Source organism: Manis javanica, chromosome 7 (genome assembly GCF_040802235.1).
Source record: "Manis javanica isolate MJ-LG chromosome 7, MJ_LKY, whole genome shotgun sequence".
In the NCBI taxonomy this organism is placed as follows: Eukaryota; Metazoa; Chordata; class Mammalia; order Pholidota; family Manidae; genus Manis; species Manis javanica.
The window spans coordinates 24844420-24864566 of NC_133162.1; the positions used below are offsets into that span (position 1 = coordinate 24844420).

Sequence of the window (20147 nt, forward strand, 5' to 3'; positions counted from 1 at the left end):
GGCAATAAAACATCCACGGATGCAGAAGCTTTCTCTCAAAACAGGGGGGGTGAGGTTCTAAGCTTCACCACTGTTGTTCCCCGATTTCTCACCTGATGGCCCCCCTGTGACTGTGCCTGTCTTAGGTTGTTCCTCCCTTGAGGAATCTTACCCGTCTCTGGCTAACCAGTCATCTTCCGGGGCCATACAGGGAAATGTAAAGTTAGTAAGTGAGAGAGAAGCCATATTGTTTGAAAAGGTTAGCTTTTTACTTCTTTGCAGATTTATGCCCTGTGGCTTCTATGCCCAGCATTTGTCTTGAGGTATCTTTACCACCTGGAGGAATTATGATACTCGGTAAATTCGATATGAGGCACGAATTCTATTTAAGGGTTGTAATTAGGAAGGAAGAAGAAAAGCTATAGAGGTAGCATATGGAAGAAAACATGGGAGGATTGATTATTTCTTTGACATATCTTCTTATAGAGTACCTTAAGCATGTATAGGTTTTAAACTACTAACTAACTTGCACACACATATTAACATAATAGGAATACGGTGACATAAACAAAGCAAATCTATAATACCAGCCATCTCCAGTGAAGCCAAGAAAACCATTTAGGCACCCTAGACATTTGTGAAAATTAGTCTATGATATGATGGATATTGTCCAACTGTACTTGAACAGTCTGAGAGAAATCAGACAAATTAAAGCAACCCATTTCTGGGATCTGTTCACATCCCATATGTTCTTTTAACCGTAGATAGTCTATAGTCATAAGATTTTGGAGTGCTACAACTTGCACCACTCCCAACTCCTGGTTGAGTTCCAACAGTACAGATCTGGTCAAATTCGTTGTCTCACTGTATGCACATGCCAGCCTAGACATCTCCCTCCTCATTCCTATGGCAAGTCCAGGAAACGGTGGGATGGACGCAGCCACAACTGCAGCATCGCCTGGATCCCTGTGGAGGCTTTTTGATGATCATCCCCCGGCACGAGTCCTCCAGAGAGTGCTGATGCCGGAAGCTCCTCCTCATATCATATCTTAGTTCATTTTCTGGGTAGCCAAGCTAGGCCTTGATCTTCTGCATAGAAACAAACAGACCATTTGCCCACACTTTGACATGCCCTCTATACCACTGTGTAGAACTCATTGGAGGTCAGCACACAGGAACTGCTTTTTTTTTTTTTTTATTAAGAGAAAGGCATATTATCAGAAAAGAATACCTCCATAACCGATCATCTGACACCCTTTAAGTGATCAACATTAAGGATATTTAAAGCATGTGTTAATCTTTGACGTACCAATAGTTTTATCCTATCAAGGAGTAATCCCCCTTTTCTTTCTTTTTTTTTTTTTAAAATCTTTAATCTACACTTACATGAAGAATACTATGTTTACTATGCTCTCCCCTATATCAGGTCCCCCCTAAAAACCACATTACGGTTACTGTCCATCAGCATAGCAAAATGTTGTAGAATCACTACTTGTCCTCTCTGTGTTGTGCAGCCCACCCTCCCCTTTCTCCCTCCCCCATGCATGCTAATCTTAATACCCCCCTTCTTCCCCCCCCCTTATCCCTCCCTGCCCACCCATCCTCCCCACTTCCTTTCCCTTTGGTCCATTTTTGGGTTCTGTAATTCTGCTGCTGTTTTGTTCCTTCAGTTTTTCCTTTGTTCTCGTACTCCTCAGATGAGTGAAATCATTTGGTATTTCTCTTTCACCTCTTGGCTTATTTCACTGAGCATAATACTCTCCAGCTCCATCTATGTTGCTGCAAATGGTAGGATTTTTCCGCCTCTTATGGCTGAGTAGTATTCCATTGTGTATATGTACCACGTCTTCTTTATCCATTCATCTACTGATGGACATTTAGGTTGCTTCCAATTCTTGGCTATTGTAAATAGTGCTGCGATAAACATAGAGGTGCATCTGTCTTTCTCAAACTTGATTGCTGCGTTCTTAGGGTAAATTCCTAGGAGTGGAATTCCTGGGTCAAATGGTAGGTCTGTTTTGAGCATTTTGATGAACCTCCATACTGCTTTCCACAATGGTTGAACTAATTTACATTCCCACCAACAGTATAGGAGGGTTCCCCTTTCTCCACGGCCTCGCCAACATTTGTTGTTGTTTGTCTTTTGGATGGCAGCTATCCTTACTGGTGTGAGGTGATACCTCATTGTAGTTCTAATTTGCATTTCTCTGATAATTAGCGATGTGGAGCATCTTTTCATGTGTCTGTTGGCCATCTGTATTTCTTTTTTAGAGAACTGTCTGTTCAGTTCCTCTGCCCATTTTTTAATTGGGTTATTTGTTTTTTGTTTGTTGAGGTGTGTGAGCTCTTTATATATTCTGGACGTCAAGCCTTTATCGGATCTGTCATTTTCAAATATATTCTCCCATACTGTAGGGTTCCTTTTTGTTCTATTGATGGTGTCCTTTGCTGTACAGAAGCTTTTCAGCTTAATGTAGTCCCACTTGCTCATTTTTGCTGTTGTTTTCCTTGCCCGGGGAGATATGTTCAAGAAGAGGTCACTCATGTTTATGTCTAAGAGGTTTTTGCCTATGTTTTTTTCCAAGAGTTTAATGGTTTCATGACTTACATTCAGGTCTTTGATCCATTTTGAGTTTACCTTTGTATATGGGGTTAGACAATGGTCCAGTTTCATTCTCCTACATGTAGCTGTCCAGTTTTGCCATCACCATCTGTTGAAGAGACTGTCATTTTGCCATTGTATGTCCATGGCTCCTTTATCAAATATTAATTGAGCATATATGTTTGGGTTAATTTCTGGAGTCTCTAATCTGTTCCACTGGTCTGTGGCTCTGTTCTTGTGCCAGTACCATATTGTCTTGATTACTATGGCTTTGTAGTAGAGCTTGAAGTTGGGGAGTGAGATCCCCCCTACTTTATTCTTCTTTTTCAGGATTGCTTTGGCTATTCGGGGTCTTTGGTGTTTCCATATGAATTTTTGAATTATTTGTTCCAGTTCATTGAAGAATGTTGCTGGTAATTTGAGAGGGATTGCATCAAATCTGTATATTGCTTTGGGCAGGATGGCCATTTTGACGATACTAATTCTTCCTAGCCATGAGCATGGGGTGAGTTTCCATTTATTAGTGTCCCCTTTAATTTCTCTTAAGAGTGACTTGTAGTTTTCAGAGTATAAGTCTTTCACTTCTTTGGTTAGGTTTATTCCTAGGTATTTTATTCTTTTTGATGCAATGGTGAATGGAATTGTTTTCCTGATTTCTCTTTCTATTGGTTCATTGTTAGTGTATAGGAAAGCTACAGATTTCTGTGTGTTAATTTTGTATCCTGCAACTTTGCTGTATTCTGATTTCAGTTCTAGTAGTTTTGGAGTGGAGTCTTTTGGGTTTTTTATGTACAGTATCATATCAGCTGCAAATAGTGACAGTTTAACTTCTTCTTTACCAATCTGGATTCCTTGTATTTCTTTGTTTTGTCTGATTGCCGTGGCTAGGACCTCCAGTACTATGTTAAATAACAGTGGGGAGAGTGGGCATCTCTGTCTGGTTCCCTATCTCAGAGGAAATGCTTTCAGCTTCTCGCTGTTCAGTATAATGCTGGCTGTGGGTTTATCATATATGGCCTTTATTATGTTGAGGTACTTGCCCTCTATTCCCATTTTGCTGAGAGTTTTTATCATGAATGGATGTTGAATTTTGTCAAATGCTTTTTCAACATCTATGGAGATGATCATGTGGTTTTTGTCTTTCTTTTTGTTGATGTGGTGGATGATGTTGATGGATTTTTGAATGTTGTACCATCCTTGCATCCCTGGGATGAATCCCACTTGGTCATGGTGTATGATCCTTTTGATATACTGTTGAATTCTGTTTGCTAATATTTTATTGAGTATTTTTGCATCTACATTCATCAGGGATATTGGTCTGTAATTTTCTTTTTTGGTGGGGTCTTTGCCTGGTTTTGGTATTAGGGTGATGTTGGCTTCATAGAATGAGTTTGGGAGTATTCCCTCTTCTTCTATTTTTTGGAACACTTTAAGGAGAATGGGTATTATGTCTTCTCTGTGTGTCTGATAAAATTCCGAGGTAAATCCGTCCGGCCCCGGGGTTTTGTTCTTGGGTAGTTTTTTGATTACTGTTTCAATTTCTTTGCTCGTAATTGGTTTGTTTAACTTTTGTGTTTCTTCCTTGGTCAGTCTTGGGAGGTTGTATTTTTCTAGGAAGTTGTCCATTTCTTCTAGGTTTTCCAGCTTGTTGGCATATAGGTTTTCATAGTAGTCTTTAATAATTCTCTGTATTTCTGTGGAGTCTGTCGTGATTTTTCCATTCTCATTTCTGATTCTGTTGATTTGTGTTGATTCTCTTTTTCTCTTAATAAGTTGGGCTAGAGGCTTATCTATTTTGTTTATTTTCTCAAAGAACCAGCTCTTGGTTTCATTGATTTTTGCTATTGTTTTATTCTTCTCAATTTTGTTTACTTCTTCTCTGATCTTTATTATGTCCCTCCTTCTGCTGACTTTAGGCCTCATTTGTTCTTCTTTTTCCAATTTTGATAATTGTGATGTTAGACTATTCATTTGGGATTGTTCTTCCTTCTTCAGGTGTGCTTGGATTGCTATATACTTTCCTCTTAAGACTGCTTTCGCTGCATCCCACAGAATTTGGGGCTTTGTGTTGTTGTTGTCATTTGTTTTTATATATTCCTTGATCTCTATTTTGATTTGTTCATTGATCCATTGATTATTTAGAAGCATGTTGTTAAGCCTCCTTGTGTTTGTGAGCCTTTTTGTTTTCTTTGTAGAATTTATTTCTAGTTTTATACCTTTGTGGTCTGAAAAATTGGTTGGTAGAATTTCAATATTTTGGAATTTACTGAGGCTCTTTTTGTGAGCTAGTATGTGGTCTATTCTGGAGAATGTTCCATGTGCACTTGAGGAGAATGTATAACCTGTTGCTTTTGGATGTAGAGTTCTATAGATGTCTATTAGGTCCATCTGTTCTAGTGTGTTGTTCAGTGCCTGTGTATCCTTACTTATTTTCTGCCCGGTGGATCTATCCTTTGGGGTGAGTGGTGTGTTGAAGTCTCCTAAAATGAATGCATTGCAGTCTATTTCCCTCTTTAGTTCTGCTGGTATTTGTTTCACAAATGCTGGTGCTCCTATGTTGGGTGCATATATATTTAGAATGGTTATATCCTCTTGTTGGACTGAGCCCTTTATCATTATGTAGTGTCCTTCTTTATCTCCTTTACTTTCTTTGTTTTGAAGTCTATTTTGTCTGATATTAGTACTGCAACCCCTGCTTTCTTCTCACTGTTGTTTGCCTGAAATATGTTCTTCCATCCCTTTACTTTTAGTCTGTGCTTGTCTTTGGGTTTGAAGTGAGTTTCTTGTAAGCAGCATATAGATGGATCTTGCTTTTTTATCCATTCTATTACTCTGTGTCGTTTGATTGGTGCATTAAGTCCATTTACATTTAGGGTGACTATTGAGAGATATGTACTTATTGACATTGCAGACTTTAGATTCGTGGTTACCAAAGGTTCAAGGTTAGCTTCTTTAGTATCTTACTGCCTAACTTAGCTCGCTTATTGAGCTGTTATATACACTGTCTGGAGATTCTTTTCTTCTCTTCCTTCTTATTCCTCCTCCTCTATTCTTCATATGTTGTGTGTTTTGTTCTGTGCTCTTTTTAGGAGTGCTCCCATCTAGAGCAGTCCCTGTAGGATGCCCTGTAGAGGTGGTTTGTGGGAAGCAAATTCCCTCAGCTTTTGCTTGTGTGGAAATTGTTTAATCCCACCATCAGATTTAAATGATAGTTGTGCTGGATACAGTATCCTTGGTTCAGGGCCCTTCTGTTTCATTGCATTAAATATATCATGCCATTCTCTTCTGGCCTGTAGGGTTTCTGTCGAGAAGTCTGTTGTTAGCCTGTTGGGTTTTCCTTTATAGGTGACCTTTTTCTCTCTAGCTGCCTTTAAAACTCTTTCCTTGTCCTTGATCCTTGCCATTTTAATTACTATGTGTCTTGGTGTTGTCCTCCTTGGAGGTGCTGGGTTCTTGCAGGTGTGGATGTGGTTTGGATGTTGTCCTGTGTCCTCTGGTCTCTATTTTAGGAAGAGTTTTCTTTGTTATATTTTCATAGATCTATGTGGTTTTGGGAGGAGATTTCCACTGCTCTACTCACACCGCCATCTTGGCTCCCTTCCTAGACATTAGCTTTTTAACTGGTCTCTTCATTGAGTCTTTCACCCTGTAATCTACTAACACTATTGACAATAATTTTTTTCTAATAATTTTTTTTATTGTGGTGAAATATACATAAAATTTACCATTTAACCTGGATGGTTCAGCGATATCAAGTATATTCATGTTGTTATGCAATCATCACCACCATCCATCACTAGAACCTTTTTCATTATCCCAGATTGAAACTCTATACCCATTAAACAATAAATCTCCATTCTGTGCTCCATTCCCTAGCTCCTGGCAACCACCATTCTACTTTCTGTCTCTGAATTTGACAACTCTCAGTATCGTAAAGTAAGTGGAATCATACAGTATTTGTTCTCTTGTGACTAGCTTATTTCACTGAGCCAAATAAAGTTCAGGGTTCATCCATGTTGTAGCATGTGCCAGAATTCCTTCCTTTTTAAGGCTAAATAATATTGTATTTTATGTAAATGCAGGTTTTCCCTGCTATCTAAAAGTAGGATGCTCCTATGAAAATTTTTGTAAGCTAAATAGCATAAAGTGAAGAAGCAATTGTCATTAATTTATATGGAAAATTTTTGATTGTCCCCAGACCCCCAAAATAACCTCTTTTAGGCTTTTCTGATACCTTAGGACACATCTTGCTAACAGATGAACAAAATAAATTGAAATGAAGCACAGATGCTGATAGACACAGCTCAACGCTTTGATGGCTTGATGCCGAGATGGTGAATGTAGTTCCTGAGGAAGGAGCTTAATGGGGCCACTCTCACTACCCTGGGAGTGTGCTGCCTCTATAAGGGTCCACTGCAAAAGAAATGCTGAATACTACTTTGGATTTTCACCTTTTTTTGTAAAAGTGAAAATCCTTTTCAAATTTCAGTGAAACAGTTAAGCAGGTCTTTTGTAAAAGCAAAGTAGTGGAATGTGAACTTTCAAAAAGCAGGGAATACCTGTATTACATTTTGTTTATTCATTTACCTGTCACTTGGGTTTGCTTTTGCCTTTTGGCTATTATGAATAATGTTGCTGTGAACATAAGTCTGTAAACATTTCTTTGGATACATACCCAGTGGAATTTCTAGGTCATATGGTAATTCTATTTTTAAGTTTGTAAGGAGTCACCCAACTGTTTTCCATAGCAGCTGCACTATTTTACATTCCCTCCAGCAACTGGAACAAGGGTTCCAATTTTTCTACATTATCACCAACATTTGTTATTTTCTATTTTTTTGATAATAGCCATCCTACTGGCTGTGAGGTGATATCTCATTCTGCTTTTGAGTTGCATTTCCCTAATGATTAGTGGTGTTAACATGTTTTCATGAGCTTACTGTCCATTTGTACATCTGCTTTGGGGTATGTACTTTCAAGTCCTTTGCCCAAGTTTTTGAATTGGGTTGTTTTCTTTGTTGTCAAGTTGTAGGAGTTCTTTATATATTGTTTTAATAATCCCTTATTAGATATATGATTTGCAAATATTTTCTCCCATTCCATTGGTCATCCTTTTACTCTGTTAATAGTGTGCTTTGATGCATAGAAGTTTTTAATTTGGATATAGTCCACTTTTTTTCTTTTGTTGACTGTGCTTTTGGTATCATATCCTCCAGTAATCTTTTAAACACACACATTTATATCCTTTCACTGTCCAGTTTATAATCTTTTGATGATCTGGTCTCTACTTCTTCAGTCTTCCCTTTTGCTAATAGTTCCACCCAAGTGTACTTATCTAGTCATTCTGAATTATTACATAACTCTTGAGCATTTAACATGCTCTTTGACATCACCATGTCTTTACACTACTAGACTCACTTCTCCCTCTTCGCTTTTCATTTTTATTCATTCATTCATCTTTTAAGGCTTCTTATTTAAGACCTTTCATTCATCTTTTAAGACTTCTTCAAGTACCTTCTCCTCAGAGAAGACTTCTTTGACTTGTCCCAGAGTTAAGTGACTTCCTTGGCCTTCCATTGTTTACTTATACTGTAAAGGCTTATCAGATTGTGTTTAGTTGTTGGCTCACCTGTTTTTTGTCCCTCCAGGTAAACTATAAATTCCTTAAGGGCAAGGTCCCTATCTCTATCTTGTCATCTGCATGCTGCTCAAACTTCAATAATTGAACTGGGATTTCTGCAGCTGTTTAGTTGCTTTGACCTTTAACAAACTCGTCAAACTCTCTAGGCCTTGGTTTTCTCAGATTATTGTGATGATTAATTGAGATTATGTTTGTAAGATTGTTGTGATGATTAATTGAGATTATGTTTGTAAAGTACTTGGTGCTAACTCTGGCCTAGAGTAAATGCTTAACAAAAATTAGCTGTTACCATCAACTTGTTGAATTGATATCCCAAACTCTAGTCAGTTGTGTGACTGGACAAAATTCTCAAAACTCCTGGGGCCTCAGGCCTTTCCTTCTGTAAAATGAGGTGTTTGACCTAGATCATCTATAGCAGTGGTTCTCAAATGAGGCTGCATTTTGCAATCATCTGGGAAGCTTTAAAAATACTGATACTCAGATCCCTCCCCAAAAGATTCTGATTTAATTGGTGTAAGGTACAGCTAGGCATGGGGATTTTTCAGAAGCTTTCCTGCTGATTGTAACGTCCAACCAGAATTGAGAACCACTGATCTAAAGTTTCTGCCAGATGTAACAACTGGAAAGTTGAGCTGCTAGGATTCTTTGGAGGCACAGACGTAACACACTGGAAAGTTGAGCTGCTAGGATTCTTTGGAGGCAGGGGAAAGGAATGTCTCCCAGCATTCTTCTGCTATCACCCTTTATTAGCAGGCTCACTAAGCTGGAGTTCTGAGAGTATTTTGGATTCCTGAGTGTCTAATACTTTGCAGCTCACTCCATCCTGGAAGGACCTGGGGATTGGGGCTCTGACAAATAGAAAAAATTGGCTCTTCCCTACTCCACTGCTATAACCCAAGGCCTAGGAGTCTACCTGAGAGCAATATGCTATGGAGTCCCAGTCAGGCTGAAGGAGAGGGTGGAGGGAATATCCTTCATATAAACTTTAGTAGGGGAACTTGGGACCCTGACTAGAAGGGTGGGGGCTAAAAGTTACTCATACTGATTCCTTACAGTACTTTAACAGCAGATTGACAGCCATTACTAATTTGATTCCAAAAACAACACTGAGAAATGCAGAGCAGTAATAAACTGCTTCCCTTTTGCCCTGGAGAAAAACAAGGCTCTGAATGGTTAAGGTCCTCATAAAAAATTACGTAGTGGTTAGCAGCAGGGTCAACATGACAGCACCTGTGTCCTGACTCCGTGTCCTGGTCTCTCTCAGTGTCTGAGATGAAAACCTGTGCACATCCAGTGTGAGATAATAGAAGATATATATTGGTCTCTTTCCTTGGTTCCCAGCACAGAGCTCCTGAATCCCTTGGAATTTTCTGGGTGATAGGAGTGTCTTTTGTTCTAATGAGGTGACTCTGGGTGGGCTCCTGGATGAGAGCTGATCATTGGAAAGACCAAGTCTTGATTAGTAGTTTGGAGTTTCAGCCCAGCCTCCCATTGTCTTAAGAAAGGAGAAGGACTGGAAATGGAGTTAATGATCTATCATGCCTATGTGATAAAGCTTCCATAAAAAGCTCAAAAGTGTGGGGTTCAGGGAGCCTTCCATATTGGTGAAGACATCCATGTACCAGGAGGGTAACACAATCCCAACTCCATGGGGACAGGTGCCCCTGTGTGAAGACCCTTCCAGACCTTGTCCTGTGCACCTCTTCTTCTGGCTGTTCACCTATATTTTTTATCATATCCTTTAATAAATTGGTAAACATAAGTGTTTTCCTGAGTTCTGTGATCCACTCTAGCATATAATTGAATTCAAGGGGGAGGAGGTCATGGGAACCTATAATTTATAGCTAAGTCAGACAGAAGTTGTGGGTAACCTACTTGCTGCTTGTGATTGGCATCTGAAAGGGGCAGTCTCAAGGGATGAAGCCCTTACCATATGGGATCTGTTAAAAAGAATAACACAGGCCCCACATGGGGTCACTTCTCCTAGGCCAAGACACCAAACTGGGGCTTAATGCCCAACCTAATTGCAGTTTCAGACTCTCCCAGGAGTGGAATTTTAAACCAGTCAGCCTGGAACTTCCTAGTGAAGTCATCAGCATAAGCCCCCATTACCCCCCTAAGGGAGGGTGACCTTACTTGAAACAATCTCTAATATCTTCTTTTGATAGTGACTTTTTGCCCCACTCTCTTCCATACTGTACAACTCCTTGGAGCATTTCTCTACTTGCTAGAGGGGATGCTGCCTGATTCATGAATCACTTAATAAAACCAATTAGATCTTCAAATTTACTTGTACGAATTTTGTTTTTAAACAGATTTGATGCTGTCTCCAGGTAGATAGTGTCAGGATTGAGTTACATTGTAGGACACCCAGCTGAAATCACAGAGAAGTGATTGGTGTGGGGAAAACCCCACACATCTGGAGTCAGAAGTGTGGTGAGTGTGATAATAATGTGAGAGTGAAGAAAGAAACAAGAGGAAAGACTGGAGGTTTTTCCTAAAGCACCCAGGTAGCTCGGAGCTCAGAGTCCTTCTTGAAAAATTGGAATAGAGGCAGTGTTCTAAATGGCCCCATCAAATGCTACAGGAAACAAAATGACTCCACCCAGTTCCCCTGTGGTCCACCCACCTTTGAGCATAGCCACACTCTCTGGGATCATTCCCCAAAGCCTGCTGTGTTATAGTTTGGGGTATTCAGTACTAGCTTTGGGGCTTGGACATTCAGGAAGGTTAGAATGTCCAGTTATGTGCAGGAACACTCAGAGGGCCACATAGAGCAGTGTTAGCCAAATGCTGGGTCATAGACAGAGGTTGGCCCTTGATCACTGACTGGCTCAAGATGAAATGGAAAAACCAGGAAAGGGTAGTGATTTTTTACTAAGCTCAGTTTAATTTAAAGCTGTCTTTTATTCCAAGATTATGTCCTTCTAATTTTTTTTTAATGTTAAAATTGCCTTTCTTGGATAGTAATGATAGTAATTAAACAGTAATGATAGCAGATGGCAGTTTATTTTAATGTTCTCAATGGCATAGTTAAAAGATGGCCACCCTGTGTGAATTCCCAAAATTGCTTTTGAAATGTTAGTGATCCAAGGAATCCCAAATCTGATGCCCATATGACCGTAATTCCCCATGGGTGTGGGAGGCCACAGAGAGAGCCTCACCTTGAGAGCAGTGGTGAAACATCACCAATAAAATAATTAAAATGCCTGGAGTTGGGCTTTGCCACCCATAAGTTCATGTAGAAAGAAAAGTGCCAATGCCACTTTGGTTTTATTTCACAAACACTTAGAGCTGACTAGATGCCCAGCTCTGTCTCAAATGTTATACCAATATGATCTCACTTAATCCTCATCAAGCCTATAAGGTAGGTGTTATTATCTTCACCTCCTCTTTAAAGATGAAGAAACTAAGACATGAGGGTATTGAGAAACTTGTCCAAGATCACAGCTAGTTAGCAGCAGAGCCCGAAGTTGAAGCCAGGGAGTCTGGCTTTGTAGTCCATGCTCATAATCCCTACACCATGCTGACTGGTTAGAAGCAATTTTAAACCTTTTGTGGCATGTCATGATCTATTTTCAGCCTCTGATTCCATAGACAAGCTGCCTGTGGACTAAGCTGTCACTGATCTCTTTTGAGCCCTTTCCACAACACCACTGGAAGAATCAGAGTAGGTGGATGGCCCTTTGGCAGTCTGACAAGACAACAATGGCAGAAGCCATTAACTTTGGATAAGATCAGCAAGCCCTTGTAGTCTGCAACCTGTATATGAATTTGGCTTATCAAAATCTAATTTTTTAAAAATCCTGCAGATTTTCTGAATAGGTTACCTGTTCAAAGGCAAAGTTTCTGGAAAGCTCATAGGATGAAGGGTTTTGCCTAGGCCACCATTAGAGAAAAGGGTATATGGCACTGACTCAGAATGCCCACATCTGTTCGACTCTCTAGTTTATATCTGTTTCTAGCCTTCTTTCCTACCCCCTGTGTATTAGTTTACTGTTGCTGATGTAACAAATTACTACAAATTTAGTGGCTTAAAATAGCACAAAAGTATTGTTTTACTGTCTGGAGGTTAGAAGTCTGAAGTGAACTGCAGTGAGTTAAAATTGTGGTGTCACAGGGCTGTGTTCCTGTGTTCCTTCTGGAGGCTGTAGGGGAGAATCAGTTTTCTTGCCTTTTCCAGCTTTTAGAGGCTGTAGGCAATTCCTGGATCCTGACCCCCTTCCATCTTCATGGAGGCAATGGCCAGTCCAGTCCAGTCTTTCTCATATCGTGTCTGTATTACCTGAGGGCTTCAGCCCCGGGCAAGTTCACTATGGATTCAGTGAGACCGAGAAATGACAATGGAATGTTCTTGGGGTTAAAGGGTTTATACCTGGTTTTATTATCCCAGCAGTAGTTCAAGCACTAGAATCATGTCTGCATCCAACAGTCTGCAGGTCTGTAATCCTCCTCCATCTCTGCCTCTGCCCAGAGCACTGGGCAGAGCTCCTTATATAATGACTCAGTCAATAATAGCTCATTGCCTATGGGTGTGGAAGCAGTAGCCTAGCAGCAGGCCAGTTACATCATCAAGTAGTTTAGGTTCAGGTGAGGATCCTGGCCATAGGAACTTCTTTTTTTCCCACACTCCACCTCTCCGGGATTTTTGCCTCACAGTGTACACACCCTCAATCTTCTGTGATGGTCCCTGTGCAAGAAAGCTGAAGCATTGTAATCAGATTCCACAAACAGCAGCAGAGGATAATAACAACGTACAGATAATAACAAAAATTATGATACAGGGAACAAAACTTATAATATTCCTCAAGCTTGAGGAGATCAGTTGCCACCAAGTGGTCATCCCAGCTTTAGTCAAACCTGCTCTACTCAGATGAGTTCATGACCCACACTTTCTACAGGAGAAATCAATCTTTTGCAATGGTCACTGTGCAAGAAAACTGGAACCTTGTAACAAACAAAAATTAGAATAATAGTTATCCTCAAGCCTGAGGAGATTGATTGCCACCAAGCGGTCTTCCCAGCTATATTCAAACCAGTCCCAAATTTGCATTTTCCACAGGAGGCCAGTGGCAGTACTGTTAGGGAGCTCCATGCACCCCAACAAGTAGCAGTTTTTTGCTAGGGTGTGTGCCCAATCCACAAAGACGTTAGAGGAGATTAACCTTAAATGCAGTAAGACACATGTTTTAATGACACTGATTTAGGCAAATCTTGTCCATCAGGTAGGATGCATGCAAGAGAGTGGTCCTGTGATAGGACTGTGGCAGGAAGGTGATCCCGTCCAGGTCTAATATACCATACCTTTACCCCTCTCCCTGTTGGGGTTACTGAGGGGTCTATATATAGTGCTACTAGAGGTGCATGCACTGGCCATAATGATAAAACAAAGTTCCCCCATAGATCTCCTACCTTCTGGCTGTTTAGGATATATTATGGTGATCTTTGGGGGCTACTCTACTGTTACTTCAGGAATACACATGAGGCCAGCTTCCAGGCCTTGTCCCCAAGGTGCCAGGAGGGCCAGCCATTGTTGGTCCACGTGTCAAAATGTCCAAGGCCACATCCACTGAATGGAGTCACCAGAATTTATCGCAGTTGGTGCCGGCAGCAAAATATTCTGGTGGCCAAATATAGGCTTTAACGATTTCTCTATGGTTTGTACTTATAGTTGTATAAGAGAGGCAACAATGTGTGTTAGCATGTCTACAGGGCTCAATGCCCCCTTCCAGGGCTTCTCATTCAAATGCTGTAGCACTGTCCATTAAGTGGACTGACCATCCCCCATAGACCATTTGTGCCTTACTTTAGGCCAGATTTTAACAAAGCATTGTTCCTCTCTATCATGCCCGCCCTGGTAGAATTATATGTTATATGAAACTTCCATTTTTATCCCTAATTGTTGCACCCATTCTTATAGTGCATATCCAATAAAGTGGATGCCTTAATCACTCTCAATGATCTGAGGTCAGCCATAGGCTGCAAAGGAACTCTCCAGGGCTCTTTTGGTCATCCGTTGGTCTGCACAATGCATAGGAAAAGCAACCAAAAGTCCAGTAGCTGTGTCCACACAAGTCATGGCATATGGTACCCTTCTGACGTGGGCAGAGGTTCAGTATAGTCTATCTGCCACATGATGAGGGTTATCAGCCTCTTAGCTCTTGTCCCATGTTGCTGTGGGACTTGTTGTAAATCCCTTTTAGAGCCTACATTGCACTCGGTCCGGGCTCTGCTGACTTCTTCAAAGGTCAAAGGTGGGCTCCATCAATGGGGTACAGCCCACATTGTCTTTTGCCCTGCATTCAACAAACATTGATGTAGCCACTGGGCCACATTAGAGGCAGGCTTTCCTTCCAACCAACGTATATGGGCTAATTCATCTGCTTCTTCGCTTCCTGGGGATGCCAGTGGCAAATGGCCTGTTACATGATGTACTGTTACTGTTTTAGTTTGACCAGAGGCCCATAAGTCTTGCCACAACTCTTGCCTCCACAGGGGTTGGTGACCAACCAACCAGTTGGAATGGTACCATGGTGGTAGCCAGAAAGCAAGCCTTGATAGATAGCCCAGCTGCCAGTACAGACAACTACTGGGGAGGGCTCCTGGCTGATCACAAGCCACACTGCCCACAACTCTGCCCATTGACTGCTCTTCCAGTCACCATCTTCTGTCCATATTATCTCAGTCTTAGAATGGAAAGCTATGGCCCTCCATTTCAGGGGCTGCCTATGGCTGGAGCCGTCTGTGTACCATTTATCTTCAGGTATAGGGGCTTTTCCCTCCTGATAAGGGCTTTCTGCCACTAATGGCTCTAAAGAAAATTCTTCCTGCCTTTCACTGGCGTGTCACTGGACCCAGTAAACATTGGAGTTCTTCACTCAAGGGGTGAGCAGAGGGGCTACTAACTGCTGTAGGTATGCACCCTACTTGGCCAGTGTAGGCTTCTGTGCCATGCCACTCCATGGCTTTTGGATCCAGTCTCATACCCACACCGTGATGAGATAGGTGGTTATTACCTTCATTGGGACTGTTCCAGTGATGAGCTCTGTAGCCAGAAAAATGTGGCACATGGCAGCCGATTATTTCTCTGTTAAGATGTGCTGTACCTATGCTCCTTTCCAGAGTTGCAACCAGAATCCAATAGGTTGGTGAATTCATTCAAGCCACTTCCAGAGACTCCAACAACTGTCTTCAGTTACATGAACATCCAACTCACAGGGCCTTGATGGATCTATCACACTCAAGACCTGCAGAGCCTTGACTGCCCATTTTGCTGCAGTAAAAGCAGATGCACATGTCTCACCCCAGTCCCACCTATACACTTTCATACCAAATGATATCAGGGCTTCAGAATTTGTGCCAAGTAAGGGATGAACACTCTCCAGTAGCCTAAAAGACCCAAAAGCTCCTATAACAATGCCACCGTTGTAAGGATAGGGAAGGCCTGGACTTTATCTATGACTGCTTCTGGGATAACTTTAGTTTTACCTGACCAGATGACCCCCAAGAGTTTAACAAACCAGATCCCTAAATCTTGGTACTATTCACAGCCTATCCTCTTCCCTGTAGATGTTGCAGCAGTCTAGGTGCTACACCTTCTAGATCTGAAAGAGAATCAGATGTGAACATGATATCATCAATATAAAGGTACAGCCACACCGTTGGTAGTTTCTCCCATGCTGCCGAGTCCTGTGCTATGAGTCCATGACAGATGGTGGGACTGTGAAGGTACTGTTGTGGAAGGACAGTGAAAGTCCATTGCCATCCATCCCACGTGAAGACAAAGCTGTCGACGGATGCTTAGCATGTCCCCTCAGAACTGCCTTCACCACATGTGTCCTTAGTCTGAACTCACCTGCAGTGGTTTGCAGCCATAGGCCCTGTGGGATATCTATCCCAAAAATATACTCAGGGATGGGAGAGATACACACAGTATACTCCTTTGGGGGTAGATGCCCCCTATCCCCAATGGGATTTGGGCTTGTTTCACTCTGATAACCTTACCCTCATATCCATCTATAAGAGTGGGGGTCCTGGGAAACTGCCCAGAGTTTTTCATAAATCAGTGAACATTCAGCTCCTCTGTCTACCAGAGCGAGGACACATTTACATTCACTGGGAACCAATGAATTGATACTTCAACATGTGGCCTCCAATCCTCCCCTGGTCCCTTCCCTCAGTCAAACCATATGTACCTATCATCTTCCTGTGCAGGTTCAGGCAAGGTCATCTCACTCTCCAGAAGTCTTGCAAACACACAGGCCAGATTTGTGGCTCTGTCTCTGACCTCCATTTCTTGCTCCTCAGTGGCCAGAACTGCTGCTCCAGTTTCAGTTGTTTCCATAGCTCCCGTAAGATTCTACTTGACTTCCCATCCAGTTTCTCTGTCTGCTCCTGCCCCTATAAAATCAACCCCATTTGGATCCTCATGACCTTCATGGGGCCCTTTAAACTCTTCCTTTGAGTAATGGATTGTATTTCCTTCTGTACTATCATTGTTTCAGCATCTCCCAAGTCTGCTACCATATGGGTAACCTCACTTATGGGTTGCCCATAATGGCCACTAGGGACCCAAAGAGTGACATGTGAGCCATTTGAAGCACCATGTTTCTCCTCCCTGCAGTAAAGGGCTCCTCATCTGGACCATAATTCTCTGGAGTATAAATGGCATTTTTCATGTTTAACTTCCATAACACCTGTTGGAGCTCAGCATTTGTCTGCCATCTAGCAGGGGAGGATGGTAAATCATCCTGATTGGGCTATACAGCATGAAGTGTAGCCATAAGCCAATTGAGGAGGGTGTGATTTTCTGGGGTTTGATATGCATTTTGTAATCACTGCCTCAAGGCAGGATGAACTGTTAGGGAAGCCAGCTTTCCCATCTCTGATCCAGACAGAACGGCCCCAGGAAGATTCACTATGGATTTGGTGAGACCAAGAAATGACAATTCCATCCCTCCCCTCCACCCCACCACATCCCACAGATGCAGGAGCCAAGCTCATATCCACTTCAAGGTCTTCTGCTGAAACCAGGAGCCCAAATCCACCAGCTCACCTTGACTATAGTGGGGGAGCATAGAGTGCTCCATGACCTGGGGAGGGGGCTGCATCTCTCCCAGAGGAACCTGTAGTTGCTGCATCATTATTTTCTTGACTACAACTGGATGGGCTTTCAATAGAAGAAGGCTTCATCCTTCATTGGCTCCTCCTCCATTTCCAGGGCTGAGGCATCTTTCTCCTCCAAGCGCCTCCTCTGCTACATCCTTAACTATTCTACAGTGCTTCGCAACAATGCTAGCTCAGTCTTCAACACCTCTCTTACCTTCACCTCAGTGCGCTGCAGCTGGCATTCTCATGCTGCCTCTTCTTGTGCTTCTGGCAGGAGTACATCCTTCTCCTTCATGGCCTTTGCCCCTTCCACAGTGCCTTGCTGCACCACTGTCTCATTCTGCAAAGAATCATTTACGTCCTCCTCAGCACCTTGCATGCCTCTTCTTTTGCCTCTTCACGAGTATGTCCCTCTCCTCCGTGGCCTTTACCTCTTACACAGTGCTTTGCAGCAAGCCATTTCATTCTTCAACAAATCCACAGCACTTCTCAGCTTGTATTATTGTGCTACCATTTTCATGTCTCTTGCAGGAACACATTTCTCTCATCTGTAGCCTTTTTTAATACTGTGAGAAACAACTAGTCCATGGTTTCCATTGCCTTGTGGGAACTCTGTTTCTCAAAGACCTTATTATTATGCCAAGAGCCAATTCTACTGCCTCCTCTCCAACTGATTCTACTTCATCACCTCCACCTACCCCCAGTCCTGGGGAGGGACCCAGTCTTCTAGGAGGCAAGCCACCTCAGACCACATGCCCACTGGGGAACACTGGAATGTCTCCCTGTCCATAGGGGCAGACCACTGAAGCACCCCTCCCATGAGAGCAGCCTGTTCCATTCTTTGGTCTACAGCAAATCCTGTCAACTACACCAATTTTCTTGCCTGAGAGTTTCGGCCCCAGGAAAACTCACTGTGGATTTGGTGAGACCAAGAAATGACAATGGAACCTTCTTGGGGTAAAAGGGTTTATACCTGGTGTCTTGCCAGTAGGTTTCAGCCCTGGACAAGTTCACTATGGATTCAATGAGACTGAAAAAAATGACAATGGAACATTCTTGGGGTGAAAGGGTTTATACCCAACTTTATTCCCACAGTGGCAGGTCAATCACTAGAATCCCGTCCACTAAGAGCAAGTCTGCATGCAGCAAGCCAGTCTCTGCCTCTGGGCCTCTCTGCCCCAACAGCCACTCTCAGTCTCTTCCTTTGGCACTGCTACCACTCCAGTCTCTGCTCTCCTGCAGCCGTGCAGCCCTGCAGCCAATGCAGCTGTCCAGAGCACTGGGCAGAGCTCTGTATATAATTGAGTAACAACATTGCCCACATGTGTGTAGTAAGCAAGCGTACCAGGGCCAGGTGAGACTTCTGGCCATGGGAACTGTCACTTTCTCCACACCTGGTTTTATTCTCACAATGGTAGGCCGAGCACTAGAATCATGTCTGCAGCCAGCAGTCTGCAGGTCTGTAATCCACCTCTGTCTCTTCCTCTACCCAAAGCACTGGGCAGAGTTCTTTGTATAGGGACTCAGTCAGTAATAGTTCATTGCTAACGGGTATGGAAGCATTAGCCTAGCTGTAGGCCAATTACATCATCAAATAGTTCAGGGTCAGTGGAGGATCCTGGTCATAGGAACTTCTATTTTCCCCACAGTGCCCCTCTGACACTGACTCTTATCCTTCTCTCTTCTACATTCTGGGATCCTTGTAATTATATTGGATCCACCTGGAAAATTCAGGCTACTCTCCCTATATAAGGTCAACTAATTAGCAAACTTAATTCCATCTGCTGTCTTAATTCTCCTTTGCCATGTCACTGTAATTTACTCACAGGAGGTTCTCAGAATTAGGCCATTATTTTCTTTACCACACCTGCAAGTATTAGATGCAGATTCTAGGACTTAATAATTATCTCCTATTGGCATGGATTTTCCTTCAGATAGTATCTGGCTAAAAAAAAAATGGTTGAAAATAACTCTTTTGGGTTTTCTGAAAGTATAAGTAATGAATTCAACTACCATCCTCAAATGAGAGAAGATTTTATTTACTTTTTTAACCCAATAGGACACTTGTTCAAGAGTTCTATAGGTGCCAGTAAGGGAGCACTCCAGTTTGTGGCCCGCTTGGAAAACTGTCTGGGTCCTGGGACTACACCCTATTCATGCCAATGAAATGTAGTCATTGAGGGCTAGTATATGACATCTGCAGTGAAACCAAGAAAGAGGAGTAAGAGACTTGTGTTCTGAAGGTGAAGTGACAGGAATTTATTGTCCCTGATCTTGAGTCAGTTTCTTTGTTTGGGTCAGTTATATAGTTTCTGCTATCAGACGACTGTTTTTTCACAATGGCTCCTTGCATTGGTGAACAAGAAAAGTCACTTGTTGTCTGGGCAGCAGGCAGCAGGAGGTGGCTCAGATTGACTGCTGCCATAGCAACATTGTCACATGCAGGCATGAGTAGAATTAGCATTGTCAGAGAACACATGGACCACCTGCATCAGAATAACCTGGGGAGTTTGTTTAAATTTAAAATTTAGTCTGCCAAAGACTAGGAGAGGGCCTGGAATCTGCCTTTTAGAAAGCTCCCCAGGCAATCCTTATTCTTGGTAAAGATTGAGAACCATTGGTTGAAGAAAATAATGCATTCCTGTTACAAATCCCTGTGTATATCTTTGCATGAGACCTCATCTCTTGGTCTGAGACCCAGAGCCACTTTCTTGCTTACAAAGGCCCAGCCTTAGAAACAAAAAGTAGCTGCACTATCTCAGGAATTATGATGTCACATACTCAAGTTGTGTTGAGTGCTAAGAGTTAAGTAGGCCT

General features: G+C 42.2%; 1 protein-coding gene across 1 annotated transcript in view; it reads left to right on the forward strand.

Moving 5' to 3' along the window:
* Positions 1–20147, forward strand: part of NT5C2 (5'-nucleotidase, cytosolic II) — a 146945-nt gene that overhangs the window by 28364 nt on the left and 98434 nt on the right. The window lies entirely within an intron of this gene.